The 12,541-nt window shown below is 44.2% G+C and overlaps 1 long non-coding RNA gene across 1 annotated transcript; it reads left to right on the top strand.

The window, feature by feature from the left end:
* Positions 1 to 10,882: 10,882 nt before the first annotated feature.
* Positions 10,883 to 11,423, top strand: LOC120396060. The gene is made up of 2 exons (XR_005592952.1): positions 10,883 to 10,985; positions 11,084 to 11,423. It is a non-coding gene; the product is annotated as an uncharacterized LOC120396060 (long non-coding RNA).
* The last annotated feature ends 1,118 nt before the right edge of the window (positions 11,424 to 12,541 follow it).

Raw genomic sequence — 12,541 nt, 5'->3', positions numbered from 1 at the left:
GGGTGGGGGAGATGAGAGCCCAAGCCCTGCTGCAGGATGGGAGGGTCCAGCACTCCCTACCCATGGTGGCTGCTGATGACTCTGGGTGCCCCCACTGCCCGCAGCAGCTGCTGAGATCTCCAGGGGCCCCATTGCCAACTGTGGTTCGGAGCTCCACGGCTGCCGCCAGCTGACAGCTCCGGCCCCGCCACCTTGGGGTTGAAGCGGAAAATGTCACAGAGGTCACTGAAAGTCACAGAATCCGTGACTTCCATGACCTCTGTGATATAATCTTATCCTTAACTATAAGTGAATAATATCTCAATAGAAAAATTGGTGGGACCAAACTCTTCAAGAAGGTGAAGTGTATATCACTTTGAAAGCTGCTAATACAATTCTCTTTTATGACCAGAAATGTGCCAGACGCAGTAAGGGAGGATTTTCATACATATCAAAAAATTCCTGGATCTTACATTAGATATGTTCACAAAGCTTCTTTTTCTTCTCTTATAACTTTATTAAGATGTATTGATACTGAGCCCTTGGCAAAGATGTTTTCTTCACTATAGAAGTGCTAAGTAGAAGCAGTAGTATTCACTGAGATTCTCTTAAGGCATAATTTTTGTAAACACCTGCTTGCTTTCAAATATGTTTCTTTCTGTTTTGGCAACATATTCCACATCAGTAGGGGTGTGTGTGTGTGTGTATTTGGGGGATGGTTTTCATATGGCATACATTTGTGCTTTGCAGTGGGATGTGTTAATGCTTTTTTTTCTAGTGTTCTTTCACAGTTTGTATGGATTCCTGTAAAATGTTTTTCCTGTTTATTCTATATACCACAAAGTTAAATGCAAGAGGAAGAGTTCATATATAATAAGTTTGGATGATATAAAATAAGATTTTTTTCTTGTTTTTCATCAGGATGTACAGTCCAATTTGTTTGCAATGGGTGCTTGTAGTAGGATCCTCAGTGGGCAGGTTGGCCTAGTGGTTAGCATCTCATCACCCGGAGTTGGGGTAGTGGTAGGAAAGCCCAGGCCCACCCACTCCACCAGGCTCCAACCCAGGACCCTAGAAGGGTCAGCAGCTTTGACCTTTGGGGAGGGTTGTGCACCCTCTGTGTTACTCTCCCTAGGTCACTTCCTACCACTGCTCTTTCCACTTCCAGTCCCTGATAAGAAGAAAGAAAATATAAAAGGGAAGCCAAACCATCAGCCCCGATCAGGCTCAGCATACAGTCCTTGGTGTCTCAGAGAGGCGTCTCTAACTCCTTTTGCAGGAGCCTGCAGGGTAGGTCCAGTGTCCCCCTTCTGAGCTGCATTGCTCCCTTTTCTACCCTGTCTCCAGTAGGAGCATGCTCTGCGGGGTTGTAGGGGTGGGGCTAGCTGGCCCAGTATAGTCTTTTAACCCCTTCTATCCAGTGTGGAGTTTGTATACCCCATCACAGCGCTGTTTATCATTTTGCTTTATTAATAATAATACATTAATCCAAGGGCCTCAAATACTTTTGAATCATTAATTACACTCCCACAAAGAACCACTGGCTTTATCATAGCCACTTTTAGATCGGCAAACTGAGGCGCAGAGAAGTTAAGTGATTTGCCCAAGGTCACAAAGTAAGTCAGTGGCAGAGTGGACACCAGACTTTATGGGCTTAATCTTGCCTTATTGAAACTGAGAGTTTTGCCACTGATTTCAATGGGAGCTGGATCAGATCCCTATATCCCCCGACTCCCAGCCCCTACTGTAGCCACTAGCTTGTGCTGAGTCCTTCTTTGTTTGTTATCTTACTACACTTTCGGAGCTTGGCTTTTCTCTAGCTTTGCTGCTTGTGTGTGAATCTGTTAGTAGATTTTTGATCTATTTGACACCAAAAAAAGTTTATACTGCTCTCCCTTCTCTGTACTAAACTGCTATTAAACTAGTTTATCTACAAGGGCTGAAGAAGTAATTTATAATAACTCCATCTGACACATTTTGCCTCTTACTATTTAGAAATTGCTTCTGAGCTGATTGCAGTTTTCTTGAATGTATTCATTATTTGAAATAACGTGTTGAATAATTCCTATAATTCTTGGTCTGCAATTTAGGCAATGAGTTATCTGTTGTAGATTTTTTTTAATTCAAAATTCTAGCTGTTTTGATTAGATCCATCATTCATATGATACATTTCTATGCCATAAGTGCAGATCATAACTCTTAGAATCGTGTTTTTGGTTTAATTATTCACATTTGTGAATGCAAAATTAGCTTCCCTCAGTTATTCATCCATATTAGTTTAAAGTTTGCTGCTTCCATAAACAATCCTGCTAGTAAATCAGGGGTTGAAATGTTCATTTTAATGAATATTTTAGCCAAAGGCTTTCAAACAGTCAAAACACATTGTTTGAAAGAATTGAATTAATATTCACTAAAAAGTTTTAGCAATGTTTGCCCAGTTTTACTAGCTATATAAAACACCTATGACAAAGAAAATGAATGTAATATTTCTACAACTAATAGCTTTTCAAGATAGTTATATGACACTGCGTATATTTTGTTCTCAAAACCTACAGATCCCTCTACAGAAAATGAATTACAATATATCAACAGCACAACTAATTCTTAAGACATCACAAGAGCTTGAATGTTGGATTTTTCTCTATTTGGTAGAAGCTACGCAGTTGCAGAAGTTAGGATAGCGTTAAAGCTTTATAGTTTCTCTGTCTTTGGAAATATACAAAGGTATATTTATCTAACTTTCCATATCAGTAAAGTTTTGTGCTACTTATTTCAGCTGAGCAAATAGTGGAAGGAAAATTTCAATTAACATTTATTCTAAATCTCTTGCCTCTGGTTTTATAGTTAGGCTCTGACCCAAATAGCTTAGGTTCTATCTTTCAGTTATGTTTGTATGGTGCCTGTCTCAGTGGGGTGGGGCTGCTATGAGATACTGCAATGTAAATCATTAGTAATAATAATTAATAATCATTGGAAACTAATTTTGATTCAATCTTTCATGTTTGCATTTTGCAGGCATTAATGCAGCCAAGCTTCACTTCCACACATACTCATCAAAAGTTACTTTTCACCTTTGAATGCTCAAATATTTAAGAAACTTAAATTTTAAATTTTATATTTGATTGAAATACTCAACTTGTGCTGGTTTGGTTCGCTATACAAATCATCCAATCACAGAATAGAAACAATATCACATTAATGTAACTAACCAACGTGGGATGAATGTAGAAGTTCAAATATCTGTAGCATATCTGTGAGAGTTATTCAATTATGAGAAAAGGTTTTTTTTAAGAAATTCTCAACTGATTTAAAAAACAAATGTGAAAATCTCATGATATTCTCACAAATAGTAAAGGAGGTGAAATCGGACAAAATATTCATTATGAATTATTAGCTGAACTCTATTACTTTTTTTCTCTTAAAATTCCTACTATATTCTTTTTTGGTGGACTGACTCACAGTTTAATTCACCAAGTAAAATTTTTGAATGTGGGAGTTATAAAAATACCCATCAAAATAAAATTAAACAGGGCTCAAAATCATAAACCATCTATAGTGGATTGTAAAGAATAAAATATGTTCTCAAATGTTTTGTTGCATAAGAGTAGAACTGGAAAGAGTACTTCAACTTCTTTCACTCACTCTTGCAAGTATTTAGTATTGCCTTCTCTGGTTTAAGAGAAACATGATTAGCCATACAGTAGTCAGTTTCCTCAGCTTACTTATGAAAGGCTGTGAGTTCTTTAAATGCTTTGTGTCTCATCCTTACATTTGGCAGGGACTAAGAACCACTAAGGTTGCCTAACAAAAGGCAGCTGCTGGCACCACATAACCTGCTGTGACCAATTGATCCCATTTATGCAAACAAGAGTGTCCTCATTGTCAAGGCAATTGTTTAGGTTCCAGGAGTATGGATAAATTTCAGCTGGTACCTCTGGAGAAAAGAACATTACTGAAAGGCGGAGGATTTATACATAGATAGCCACTCACATTTCTTCTCTCCAGAGTTGGAGGAGATAAGGTTGCTTCAACATTTCTCTGGAAAAGAGAATTGGAAGGTAGAGGCACCAGTGGACTCTTCCACTGACCTCACACTGCAGGGTCAGAACACACCACAAGCTGTTGTGTAGAGTGAGCAGCCTCTGAAATGAGTCTATCATATTTGTATAGTGGATTGGAAGCTCCCTCAATGAGAAACACCTTAAGCCTATTTGCTGTCTTGCAGGGCCTTCGTGTAAATGCTACACAAGTCGCACAGACTTTGAAGGAATAACCTTCATGCAGGTTGACGAAGTGGATATTCACCCACGAAAGCTCATGCTCCAATACGTCTGTTAGTCTATAAGGTGCCACAGGACTCTTTGTTGCTTTTTACATCCTTCACACAGACACATTAAACTCAAATCATGCTGGTCTAAAAGAGGTGTTTTAGTGGGACAATATAAGCACCTCGTAAGCCCATCTCCTTATCAGTGTCTACCATTTTGAGGACAAGCCTTTTGTGTATGAACAGGCACACGCGCGCGCGTGCACACACACACACACACACACACACACACACAATAATAATAAATAGAATCGGAAAAACTAAATTCTCTTTACATTCCAATGCAGCCTAGGTTGAGATTTCAAAGCTGACTAGGGGAGTTCAGGCCGGTGCTTCCATTAGGCGACCTTAGGCGGTCACCTAGGGCACCAGGATTCGGGGGGCGGCATTTTGTGCACTCCCCACGGGGCGCACGGGAGCTTCCAGTTCCGCTCCCGTCGCGCCGCCAAAGAAGGACCTTCTGCCGACGTGCCGCGGAAAACAGCGGCAGGCAATTGAGCAGCTCAATGACTGCCGCTGTCGCCTGCGGCATTTCGGCGGAGGGTCCTTCTTCGGCGGCGCGATGGGAGTGGAACCAGAATCTCCCGCGCACCCCGTGGGGAGCGCACAAAATGCCACCCCCCAAATTCTGCCTAGGGCGCCAGAAACTCTGGCGCCGCTCCTGCGGGAGTTAGTCACACAACTCTCATTAATGTCAAAAGGAGTTGTGTAACTAAATCCTCTAGTTAGCTTTGAAAACCTCAACCCTAGTAATTACTACAAAAGCTTACGCCCAGGGAGAAAAATGTTTCCATGCCCACCCCAGCCAGAATCTTCTATAGAAGATTCCAAGGCTTATATGGCAGGGCACACAACTCCAACAGTGTGGATCTGCTGAGGCAATACAAGGAGAAAACAATAGATACTGATAATTAACCTTAATTCCTACAAGGAATGGGCATCTCTGCCCTCAACAGCAGTTCAATCCTTTTGTAGAGAAGAATAACAAAGGAAACAGATGTGCAGACAGATGCTGAAGCCAATGTTGAAAGTATCAAAAGTTTTCAGCATTTACTTTTAGCTCGTATATCATTAGCTATGTATTATTTATACAGCACCACAGGTGTGTATGACACCTTGCAGACAATTAAAAGAGTACAGGTGCCTGCCTTGCAGAGCTTCACCTGGCAAGGCTCATGAACAACTGGAGCTCCATTCTACGGGTTCTCCAATGACATCATTCAGATCCTGTTGCCACGCTAACATCTCTGTAGAATAAAGCCACTACAGTGTGTACTGAGTATTTTTAGCACCGAGCTCTCTAAAGATTGTGCCCTTATGGCAAAAAAAATCCTTCTAAGAACTTTGTTATGAAAATAACCAGACTCATCAGAATAAACCTATTTCTTGAACAAGTTATGGTAACTTCATCCTCTTTCAGAGAATAAATAGTAGTAGTAGTCTCTCAAATCCAAGAAACCCCTCCTAGATAGGTGTGTCCATGCTCACTGTCTCTTCTTCTCTCGTTGTCATTTACTGGATGTTGTTTCCTGCAACTCCAGACTGAGAGTTGTTTTTCTCTTTGAAAACATTTTTTTTTAATTCTGAAAGTCCTGAAGCCAGTGATCTGAATCCTCCCATTTATTTTCAAAGTTGTTGTCTGCAAAATCAACCTCTGCAAGGGACTCCTTCTTCAAGCCCTGCTCATCTTCAGTAAAGATGGGTATACTGTGTAGTTCTAGCTGTCGGTCCCAGGATATTTGAGAGACAAAGTGGGTGAGGTAATATCTTTTTTTATTAGACCTGTTTCTATTGGTGAGAGAGAGAGAGAGAAGAGCTCTGTGTGGCTCAAAAGCTTGTTTCTCTCACCAACAGAAGTAGATCCAATAAAAGATATTATCTCACCCATCTGTCTCTTTAAAAAGTAGATTACTGGACACCAACCTTTACTACTCTGAGAAACCTGTATCAACAGTCAGAATCAGTTTGTCATTAGAAACATTAGCAAATTTTCAAGTTCCTGTCACACACACAGAGCTGGTAAAGGCTTTAATTGCCATTTGACACTTGACGGAAGTCAGTACATTTTAATGGATTAAGAAGTTGAGGGAAAACTTTCAGAAAATGTAGGCTGGTGTATGTCAATACCTTTGATTTAGAAAGCACTGTGCTGGAGATGATTGCTGATGAGGTTCTAAAACAAAATGAGATGATACCCAGGGGGGCCTTGACTCATTTGAAAATCATGCCTGAATCTGAAATGTACGGGTTGCTGGTGTGCCCTCAGGAGTAGTATCCATTGAGAATGTACAATTGTTTAGTTTTGTGGCACCTTATAGACTAACAGACGTATTGAAGCTTATGCTCCAATACGTCTGTTAGTCTATAAGGTGCCACAGAACTCTTTGTTTTTACAGATCCAGACTAACACGGCTACCCCTCTGATAATTGTTTAGTTTATGACTCTCTGGTGCCTTAAACTGTAGTTCACTGAGCAGGAACATATTCAGTTCAGTTCTGTTAGGAGGATCCCTGCCAAAAATGTTTTATTTCTTCAGGACTGAAACCAGCAAGACGACCAAGTGAAACAAGATTTTAATGGGGAATATATTGGAGAGCTGGCTGAAATTTTTTTGATTAAAAGATTTTTACTGAAAAGAGGTTTAATTAAAATATTTGAGTATTTTTATTTAAAAAAGACAATCTTGAAAACCAAAGAAATTTTTAAATGTTTAAAACCAAAACTATTTTGTTACGGTTGCTGAAGGCTAGAAAAAAAATTGATGAAAATCTCACATTTTTTTCCAGGAAGAAAAAAAAATTGCCAGCCAGCTCCAACATATTGAGGTTTTTTTCCCCAGATTACACTTCCAGATTATGAATTCCTCTGTGTGTGTGAATCCCTGCCTGCCCTCCTTCTGGCTTTCTCAGCGTCCTCCCTTTCTGGGAATGAAAGCATGGCCCTATTGAAGTCAGTGGAAGTTTTGCCATTGACTTCAGTGGGGCCAGTCTCTTAGGCTCCTCCTCCTCTTGTAAGCCTCTATGGCCTCTCCCTTTATCTCATATTGCCCTTTCTGGCTTTCTCAAGGAGCCCCTCACCTTGCTACATGCACTCACATGCTGTCTGTCCCTATAGTGTAACTGAGGGTATACATGGGTAAACTAACCATTCTTTTACTGATACTGCACACCCTTCGTGCCTACCATACTATTGCCCTGCCTGGAACACCAAAAAGGCTAGTTTACTTGCCTCTTTTTTTTTTTTTTTTTTAACCAAATGCCACTGGTCTCTTCCCCTGACACCTGGCTCCAGGCAGTAGGACCAGAGTTGGGGGCTTGGCGTGTGACGTATTTCTAGTCCGCCATCACTGCCCACAGTGCTTTACCAGATTGAAGGAGAAAGTATGTACTGCAGCTGCTCCACTCCTTCCCTGCTGTCTGTGTTAGTGCTGGATGGGGCAGAAGAAGTTTTGGCAGCTGGCCACAGAGAGGAGGGGGAAGGACTAGAGGAGCTTGCAGTAGAGCAGCTGCTCCTCAGCTAGGGTAGCTTCTAAAGATCAAAGACTTGGAGTACAGCAGAAGCTTTCAGTCCTTTGTTTACTTTAGCAGCAGGGGACCTTCGCTGGCATTTGCCAATGATGCTGCTCCTTAAATCCACCTCTGCATACAAAAGACTGTTGTAGAAGATACTAGTGTCAAAATCTATGGTATTCCAAGAGGTAATATTTTACTTAAGTAGTCTGTAAGAGGGAAAGCAAGCTAAAGGATATAACCCTCAGTCTTTGTTTAGAGCATAAGCAAACTGTTAACCAATGAGAGCAAGTACGATACTTCCCCTTTGGGCTGATTCTTCCAAAATTGTCTTGCACAGGGATTCTTCCACCTTTCTTTGAAGCATCTGGTTCAGCTACTGTCAGAGACAAGATAGGAAGCTACATGGATCACTGGTCTGGCAATTCCTATATCTGCATGTTACACATTCGGTGTGTGCAGCATGCACAGTATTTGTATCTAAAACATCATGCAGTCTCGAGTGTTTTTGTCACTCCTGCTCTGCTTCTCCGTATTTGTTGGGCATTTGGATTTAAGATTCTGTAACCATTATCTCAGAATATTTGTAAGTACACTACAAATTAATAAACAAATCCACATTTTCCAAAATGTATCTGAGCTACTTCAGCATTTCCCTATAAAATTAGCAATATTAGCTAATTAGCTAATGCAATATCTCAGATTCTGTGGTGTGATTAATATTGGCAAATGTGGTATTTTTTTAATGATAATCACAGTGTATGAAAAGTATGCTGCATTTTCTAATCAGCCAATCTTATATCTAGGTGACTTTGCAGCACCAAAAAAGCCAATGCACAGAATACAATTATTATTCTGCACAGTATTTCTGAACCACTTCTCTATTTGGCCACATTATATTTTAAAAAGTTTTCCTTCTAAGGAAGCTTTATTATCCCATGAAATATTTATATAGTGTTCATTTGAGGTGTTAATTTCTAATTTTCAAATGCAATTAGATATTCTGGAATCAGTGTTATTAGTTGCAACAGTAGTAATAAATATTATTGATCAGGAATTCATACCCATGGGCTTCTGACAGCTGACTAAATAACAACATTTTCCAGGCCTGCAGCTTTTATTTAACTACTCTGTTTCACTCTGTCCTGAAGTAAAGTCCAACTTTAATGAATAAAACTCTTGGTTTTAAATGGAATCTTTGTAGCCTAAGCCTCATTGCCTTGCTGGGGATTTACTTTATTATGTAATGGTACAAAGAGGGTGTTTTGGTAATATAGACTTGCAGACTAATTCACTGTGAAGATCAGTGGGCACTTTGTTTGCCTCATTTGCTGTATTTTGAGAGACAGATATTAGGCAAAATCCTGCACTCTTTACCCAAGCAAATCTCCAGAGACTTCAGTAGGAGGCTGAGTAAAGAATGCAGGATTTGACACAGCGTGCACAACAAAGCTGCCCAAACTTTATCCAACCAAAGGCGTGTATTGGCCTAGTGGCTGGAGCTCAGGTATCTGTAGGCCCAATCCTGCAAAGATTTACCCATGTGTTTAACTCTAAGCACATGACTGGTCCCACTAACTTCAGTAGGATTACTCATATGCATCAAATTAAGTGTGGGGGGACCTAATTTGCATAAAACTAAGCCTATTGTAGCAATTTTCAGCATTATCATGGCTGTCACCTGCCATGATTTCAGGTCCCAGCATACAGTGTTCCACCTTGATCTGAATAGCCAGGCCTGAAGTCTAATAAATCTCACTTCTTAAATCTTTTTTCTGTTACTGCAACCAGAGTATTTCCCTCTGTTCAGTATCAGGTTTACAATGGGGCCATGGGGCCGGACCCATGCTCAAAACGGGCCCCGGCCTGCTCCACTTGCACTGCACCTGGACGAGCTGGCTCCTCTCTACCCCGCTTGCTCCTGTTGGCCAGCTGGCCAGGGCTTCTCTCTGCCCCTGGCCCTGCTTCCCAGCTCCTCCCCACACCCTGACCTCCCCCACCCCCGCCCACTGCTTGCTCCTTTCAGCCAGCAGCCAGCTAAGGGCTCTTCTCTGCCCCTGACACCAGCAGGCAGCTGCCAGCAGAGCTGGGGGCGGAGAGGAGCCCTCAGCTGCTGCCGCTCTGGGCCAGTGACCATCCGTTTTGGGCTCCCTCGGAGCTGGGCCCACCTCTCCCTACTGCCCTGCAGAAGCGGCAGGCGGGGGAAGCTGCAGGTTGCCGCCTCCCCACCGCTCATGCAAGAAAACGCCTCCTCTACTGTGAGCACCATCAGCGGCAGGCAGGTTGGACTGGGTGGGGCCCCGGGGGACGGGGCCGCTCTGTGCTCCCAAGTTTTAGCTGTCCTGCCCCCTAGCACTGTTCTGGGAGGGAGGATCCCTGCTCTGCGCTGGCTCAGCAGGGCATTGGGAAGTGGGTCTGTGGGCAGGATGCTGGGATGTGAGGGGTGGGAGGCTCTGGGCAATGGGGGAGGTTTGTGTATTTTGGGGTGCTAGGCAGTGGGGGTCTGTTTGGGGTGCTTTGGGGGTACTTATGGGGTGGATGTGGGGAAAGGTACTGGACAGTGGGGGCAGGGGAGATCTGTGCGTGTTGAGGTATGGGGCAGTGGAGTGTCTGTGTGGGGTACTGGGCTGTTGTGGGACTGAGGACAGGAAGGGCACTAGGTGGGGGGGTGTTCAGGGCACTGTGCATTTGTGGGGGGGTGCTGGGTATAGCTGGTCCAGGGGTACTGGCTGGGGGGGGTGGCTGTGTGGCATGGCATGGATCCACCCCCATGGGGAAAGGGCACGCTGGCAGCACAGGGCTGGGCATGCCAGTGTGCATCTGGCGACTGCCGGTTTGTAAACAGTACCCTCACACTGGGTGGAGTGGGGCTGCCCCCTCCGTACCATGTCCCATTGCCCCTGACCAGCCCCTCGCTCCAAAGACCGACCTCCCCACACCATGTTTCATTGCCCCTATAGGGGCCCACAAATATGTTTGGAGCCAGGCCACAAAAAGTTAATCCAGCCCTGCCTCTGTTTCTTGTGGTTTAAAAGAAGCTTTTGTTCGGCCTTTGTTTTTTCCACAGCCTTGTCGAACAGTGGTGCAAAACTGGTTTCTTTGGCTGGAATGCACCAGCCAAATGTAATGCATCAGATCTGAAAAACAGTGCAGAGCAGCTTCCAGTATGGTAGGAATTGAATGTATACATGAAACTCTCTCCAAACCCTTTTTTCCCTCACCTTAAAATATAATTTAACTTCATTCATTTTTCTTTCTTTCTTCCAGAAACTTTTAATGTGGATCACAGGGAATTTTTAATCTTCGGTTCTGCAAAGGTTAATATCCTGTCCTAACTGATTAAGTCATGAAGGGGCAGCAGAGCAGTGCTGGCTTCTTAGAGAATACCACTGCCATCCTCTGTGTCAATGATGAGGGCCAATGTGTGGGACATTGGTAAGAAGTGGCATGGACCTCTGCCAGCAAAGGCTGTACACCGCAGTATATGCACTGCCTGGATAGGTAACTGGCTATCCCCCTATGGCTGTTTGGGGGAATCTATGTACCATTTATGAATTCCAGTTTGAGATTATGAACTCTCTGTATGTATCTTTATCAAGCTGCAAGCTGCAGTTAGGTTGTAAGGCTAGTCGCCTTCTCTGTTGTCTTTTTACCTCCATGTTGGACTGAAATTCCAGCAGGTGGTGACAGAGAGGAATGGAGGCTGCAAGTCTTTCTTGGAAAGAAACAGTCATTGAGGGTCTATTAGCTAGTGAATAGACCTGGCCCAGATGAAACAATAGGATGGCTGGGGGAAAATCTCCAGCAGCTTATCAAAGGAACCAGGTGTTGGTGGTGGAACATATAAACTTGAGGGACTCTCAGAGCAGGAAAAGGAAGTTTGGGCAGGAAAGAGAAAAAGATAGGTATGCTTTCATAGCAGGGGTATCCTCTTAGGCTTTGTCTACATTGCCACTTTACAGCGCTGCAACTTTCTCGCTCAGGGGTGTGAAAAAACACACCCCTGAGCACTGCAAGTTTCAGTGCTGTAAAGTGCCGGTGTAGACAGTGCACCAGCATTGGGAGCTGCGCTCCCAGCACTGGTAGCTACTCCCTAATAGGAGCATAGGTGGCAGGTTATATACATTTGCGGTGCTCGGGCTCCAGGAATATTCAGGGCCGGGTGCCCTGCTCCAGCAATATTTGGAGCTGGATCTCTCCCCCAGCCCTGCCTGGATCAGGCCCTGACCCACGCAGACCTCCCCCCCCCCCGCCGCATCCCTGCCTGGAGCAGGTCCCAGCCCCCGCCTGCCACCCCTCCCCCTGCGTGACCCCCGCCCCCTCCCCCGGCCGCGCCGGGTCCATGCCTGACCAAAAGCAGTGCACGCCTCTCCCCTGCCTGCTTGAGCTGCCGGAGTAGAGCAGCTCCGGGCAGAACTGCTGTCTGCTGCCCCAGGGTCCTGCACTAATGGCAAGGCAGGCTGCCCTTACCCTGCCCTTCCGCCCTAGCCCTGAGCCTCTCCAATGCCCCAAACCCCTCATTCCCAGCCAGAGCCCTCATCCCCCCCGCACCCTAATCCTCAGCCCCAGACAGAGCCCTCATCCCCCCGCACCCTAATCCTCAGCCCCAGCCAGAGCCCTGAGCGCCCCCGCATCATGAACCCCTCATCCCCCTGCACCCTAATCCTCAGCCCCAGCCCTGAGCCCCCCTGCAGCATGAATCCCTCATCTTCAGCCCCACAGCCC

The sequence above is a fragment of the Mauremys reevesii genome, linkage group 1 (assembly GCF_016161935.1).
Source record: "Mauremys reevesii isolate NIE-2019 linkage group 1, ASM1616193v1, whole genome shotgun sequence".
NCBI classification, from domain to species: Eukaryota; Metazoa; Chordata; order Testudines; family Geoemydidae; genus Mauremys; species Mauremys reevesii.
Note: the sequence above shows the minus strand (reverse complement) of the source record. Positions and strands in the feature narration are given on the sequence as shown.